Source organism: Beta vulgaris, chromosome 6 (assembly GCF_026745355.1).
Source record: "Beta vulgaris subsp. vulgaris cultivar EL10 chromosome 6, EL10.2, whole genome shotgun sequence".
NCBI lineage: Eukaryota > Viridiplantae > Streptophyta > Magnoliopsida > Caryophyllales > Amaranthaceae > Beta > Beta vulgaris.
This window is the reverse complement of record NC_079207.1, coordinates 32,820,715-32,826,744: the sequence shown is the minus strand read 5'-3', so window position 1 is coordinate 32,826,744 and position 6,030 is coordinate 32,820,715. Positions and strand designations below refer to the sequence as shown.

The 6,030-nt window shown below is 34.8% G+C and overlaps 1 pseudogene; it reads right to left on the bottom strand.

Moving 5' to 3' along the window:
* Positions 1-211: 211 nt before the first annotated feature.
* LOC104896442 (wall-associated receptor kinase-like 8) lies at positions 212-5,045 on the bottom strand (annotated as a pseudogene).
* Positions 5,046-6,030: the final 985 nt, after the last annotated feature.

The following is a 6,030-nucleotide window of genomic DNA, read 5'->3' as shown; positions in this document are numbered from 1 at the left end:
CTCTTGCATTCTCCTTTGTTCATACTACAAACCATCCCTTCCTTTAGACTTTCATGTAAATAAAACTTCAACTCGTGAAGCCGCACCACTTCAACCATTATGATCACATTTAGACAGAAGCAAATTTGATAGTGGTTCTAATTGAATCAAACACAATCATAACAACTATATATCAATAGTCAATATCTTAAAGTCAAACACAAACAGAATGTCGTTTAAGCCAGTAACGAATTATGACTTTAAATGCTATTTGCAGTTAGTAAATACTACTTTTCTTCTGGGTTAAAAGCTACTAGAAATCGTAAATTCCCACTAATACATTTCATCATCTAGGGTTGAATAACAGAGACAATTGAGCAGAATTCACAAAGCTGTTTTCTGTATAAATAGCGCTAGAACTCAAAAAATCGTTATGTGCACTTCTTGTTGCACCAGTTGACACTTGCTCAGTTGCTAGCCTGTTCTGTTGGGGCAATCGAAGTGATATTACCGCTTCTACATTTATCAGAACTTCTTTCATTGTGGGTCTAGTCCTTCCATCCAAGTTTAGACACTGCCTCACAAGATTAGCAATTGTGAGAAACTCTTCCTTTGAACCCTCTTGTAGGAGTTGGTTATCTACGATTTCAAGCAAACGAGAAGTTTCCATATGCGAAAGAAACCATGATGTCAAACTTCTGTCTTCTTCAAATGCAGCGCGTACTGCCTTTTGTCCTGTTAGAAGCTCGACAAGTACAACTCCAAAACTGTAAACATCACTCTTTTCAGTGAATTGACTTGATTGAAAGTACTCTGGATCTAAATAATAAAATGTTCCTACAACACGAGTAGTTACATGGGTTTGATCTAGAGCAATTGATTTTGAAGTCCCAAAATCTGACATTTTTGCCCTGTACTTATCATCCAACAGTATGTTGGACGTTTTGATGTCTCGATGAAGGATAGGAATAGAAGATGATGTGTGCAAGTATGCAAGTGCTCTGGCCGAATCCGAAGCATTTTGCAAGCGCATCCGCCAAGTGATTGGGAATTCTTCACTGGGGTAATGAATATGGTGGAAAAGTGTTCCATTAAGGATAAACTCATAAACAAGTAAGGGGACTTCAGTCTCTAAACAACATCCCAATAACTTAACTATATTTCGATGATTGATTTGTGATAGGATTACCACTTCGTTGATAAATTCTCTTAATTGACTTTCATCCACCCTTTTAGACTTTTTTATGGCAACAATCCTTCCTTCACTCAACATTCCTTTATAAACTGTACCTTGTCCTCCTTGCCCAAGTATTCTATATTGATTGAAGTTGTCGGTGGCTCTTTCCAACTCTTCTGAAGTAAAGATTTTCATCCTTGCTACAACACTTTCGTCCGAAGACATTTGTTGTTGTACCAAGTAGCCACCATTTCGCTCAAAGAACTTAGCATTCTGCCTAACAATCTTTTTTCTTCGGTAAAATCTGTACAAATACCAAGCAACAAATAGCAGAAGCATTGTTCCCAAGGATATGCCTGTTCCTGTAGTTATTAGGAAATACTTGTTAAAGATAGCAATTATATTTATTAAAAGTCATAGTTTATTACTACCTCCGTCTTTTAGTTGTACGCAAAAGCCTTGTTATGTTTGTCATGACTATGTTTTTCTTTATACATAAATAATACAAGAAGATCAAAGTAGAGTATGTGAGTAATGAGTGTCAAGTGGGCAATATTGTACCACAAAAACCCGGAGATATTACATATCAAAAACTGAATTCGAACAAATTGACACATTGGGGTGCGTTCTCTGCATTTGAAGTTTGTTTAACTTATCTTGATTGATTCTTATGAATTCATCCGAATCTTATTAGTATTGAAACTTATCTTAATAGATTTGTTTTTCTTATTTTTCCTTAAAATTGTCTTTTGAAGGTGAAAGAGCGCACCCGTATTCTCAAAAAATCAATGGAGTCAGAGATTACCAATGGGAACGATTTTCTTGAGGCTTGATGAAATGTTGTGAGAAATCTTTATGCAACCATTAGTCCCATTTCTGAATCCATCACCAACATGTCCACTTGCGCAATAGCATTTATAACTCCCTGGTGTGTTTTGACAAGGCATGGCACATGGACTAATTGAACCAGCAGCACACTCATCAATATCTAACACAATCCAATGATCCTGTCAAGTCAAATCAATTTTAGAAAGGCAAGAAACAAGTATCTGACAACTACTAACCTGTGCAACCTGGTTCAAGATACGGATTACCCTCGTATCCTGGGAGACACTTGCAGCGGTACCCTCCTGTATCAGCATCAACACACTCGGTATTTGACTGACAAGCATATACATAATCCTCATAATATTTCTGACTTTCAAAACACGAGAGACTTTGCCTCACTGCCACAGGAGCGATATTCCAGTCAAGCACAAGGGGGACTTGCTGTATTGTTCTGTTCACCACTGTGCCATTCAAATCGAGTTAAGTATAAAAGAGAGTACTGAACTTTGGAAAAAGTTTCAGTTAGGGTACTGAACTTTCAAAAGTTCCAGTTAGAGTACTCAAAATGGATGTCTGTTAACTTAAGGTACTAAACTTTGGTTTGTACCGTTATCAGCCCCAAAAATAAAAGAAAAATGTGATATGGCATTAGTTAAAAGGAAAAAGGTGACATGACATTAATTATAAAATTCCACACTCTTTTCTCTCTCATATGATTCCTCACCTTCTTTTCTCTCTCCTATGATTCCTCACACTCTTTTTACTTTTTACTTTTTGCAACTTTTTATTTCAACATTATACTCCTCTTTTCCAATGAAACAAAAAACTAGCTAAAGCACAGTTAAAATATCACATTTTATGCCTGAATGTGCTCATTAAATTATAATATTTTATAGAAAAAACAAGAGAAGAAATTTATTTCTTTTATGATTTTGGGAAAATGCATGGTGTTGCGTTACCCCTTTTAGTGAATGAATGCTGAAGTCGTCAGAGTCATGAAAGCTATCAAGGAATACCAACATCTATCTCTGCAATATAAATTTGGAACAAAGCATAAAAGCTTCATATATCATCAATATATACTACTATATATGCATGTGATTTCATGATAACCTTCACGAAAGTTTTTGTTCTTGTTTCTGTCCATTGCATGCCTTAGCATGCATGGATTAGCATATTAACATCTTCTGTGTTTGGTTTGAGGGTGAGAATCGAATCTAAACTGATCAGATTTTTATTCTAAGGGTAGATTTTCAAACACAAAAAGAGAATATAGTAAGAAATTCGGGCATATTCATGGTATGTTTTCATCTGGTTTTATTCTCAATGTTCATAATTGTTTCGGATACTATTAAATTGTGCTTTTACAGAAATTCGGGCATATTCATGATATGGTGGATTATATAATATGTCTCAATTGACCCATTTAGTTTTCATTCAATTATGAAATTATGAATGATTATGTTCAATAATTTAGCTAAAAAAACACACCAAAACAAAAAACCCACAAAATCAAATTCAAAATTCACTTAATCTACGCACGAAATGACGAAATCAAATTATCATACATACATACTACTAAAATCGAGTAAAATTAATGAAATTTAGCTAAAAAATTGAGATCAGTGAGCTGCGAATTTACTGACCAAGATTTAGATTTAGAGTACAATTGTTGAGGAGAGAGAAAGTTAAAGATGAAGAATGAGAGGTTAGAGATGAAGTTTATGAATTGAGATTTTAGTTATGGAGGTGAAGTTGGGTTTTTTTTTTTGTTTTTGAGGAGAGAGAAAATAGAAGGCGTAGGAAGACGACAACCCATGAAGAAGTAATTGATTACAGTATGTTCCCCAATTTTCTCATGGGGGATTCTGGAATTTTTTTTTTTTTTGGGAGTATGGATAATTTGATTTTTGATTATGGGATGGAGAGAGAAAAGAAGGTGAGGAATCAGAGGAGAGAGAAAAGAGTTTGGAATTTTTATAATTAATGTTATGTCAGCTTTTTCTTTTTAATTAATGCCATGTCACATTTAATTTTTATTTTTGGGGATGTTAACGGTACAAACCAAAGTTCAGTACCTTAAGTTAATAGACATCCAATTTGAGTACCTTAACTGGTACAAATGAAAGTTGAGTACCTTAACTGAAACTTTCTTCAAAGTTGAGTACCCTCCTATACACTTAACTCCATTCAAATCTGACTCTCCATCAAAGCTGAATCTGTCAACTACACCAAAAAAGGCATATCCACAGGGCTGCATATATGACTTCCAACCAAAACTGCGATTCTGCAAGCTTGAAAGAGTAACAGCAAATGATCGTAAGCCTTTTGGGAAAGCCGTCTGGCAACAACCTAAGCCCAAACAAGATCCTTCGATCACGGAATCCGGACTAGAGCACAATGCTATGCAACCAGCTTTTTAACTATACTGACGCCCATTATAAGAAGCTATTACAGCATAATCGTTACAGCCAACAACCCTGAGCTTATTTGTTAATGCATAACGAAAGCGCAAATCAAGCATTTTGAAGTTCTTACCAGTTTCTGAAACCACATTCCCATCATCATCGTAGCACTTGGATGCTATTTGAGAATTCCAGATCATTACTTGACTTTCGGTTATATTCAAGATCTCCGGATTTTCTGAAGACCCAAGTGGAATCACTGAAAAGGCTCTTGGTGGATCGTTGGAGGTGTTACATATTATACTAAACGAGTGGTCAAAGGAGCAATCAATACCAATCCCAAAGGGATATGGTACGGTTAAGTTGCCACATTTCCGCGGACAACCAGGTTTTGTGGTGTTTGCAGCTGTTAGCATGTTGGTTGGTGTCACCAAGGCTTTAACGCCATGTACCGTGACTCCAACCATTAAGGAAAGGAAGAGAAGCCATGGAAGATGCATGCTTGAAATATTACCAGCTTATTACACTTAAGCTCTGAATTATAGTAACATACTTATAACTAGGATAACTATGATACCGTGTGGAGTGTAAGTCATCAATTGTAGGCAGAAAACATCAGACGCTGAATTGCACTTTTTCTTCAATCTTGTCTCACAGGGTTTACACTTTACACTGGCGTACAGTGGGAAAGCTATGCACCAAAACTGCTTTTTTTTTAAAAGTTTTTGAAGAACATTGAATTGACGAAAGGACCCTACCACGTTTTGTGTAGAATGAATGAATTTGTTTTCACACTAACTATAGAGTGGTGCCATGTTCTAAGTTTGTAATCCTGCGAGGGATTTCTATTTTAAAATCAATTAGTAATAGATCGAGTACTATAACAAGCATATAAGTAATTTTCTCTCGATTTCTTTGATGTGGGATCAAATGTGAGTTGCTTTCTTAACCGGATTATCAAAATTTTACAAAAGTACAAACTTTTATAGTATATAGATATCCAATATAGTATTGAAGAGATAAAAAACTTATTTAAAAACAAAGAGAAAGACTATCCTTCGATTCAGGCTTATGTGTAGGCTTATATGCATGTGATGCGTGTGAAATCATATAAAATTCTATATAAAAATATGGGGAGGGGGAAACAAAGAAGATTATGTAAAGGAGAAAATGAAGAAGATTATGGAATGGAGAATGGAAAGAACAATATAGTTTGTTTAGTATTTTGTATTTTTTTAAAAAACTACAAAATTAGTTAATTTGAGAGAGATTTGTGTTATTCAATTATGCTATTTAAAAAAATATATTATTGTTTCTGGGTGTTTCTCTTCTCTTCTCTTATAAAAAAGAGATTCATTAAATCCCTTTATCAGATAACGAATTTCATTTTCTAAAAAAGTCTGATAAAAATATTTCAATTGCACCAAAGACACAGACATAATGATATTTGGTGATCTTTCCAACATATAAAAGCTACTTAGTTTAAAGGCCTAACACATTTTTTTTTGAGTAAAAACTAAAATGCATTTGGTCCGAACCCGAGCTGATTCTATTAAGTAGATCCATTTTGATACCAATTCAGTCTATTTTTAGGACAAACCGGTTATTGAAGAGCTACTTATCACTTGTTACCATTAAGGG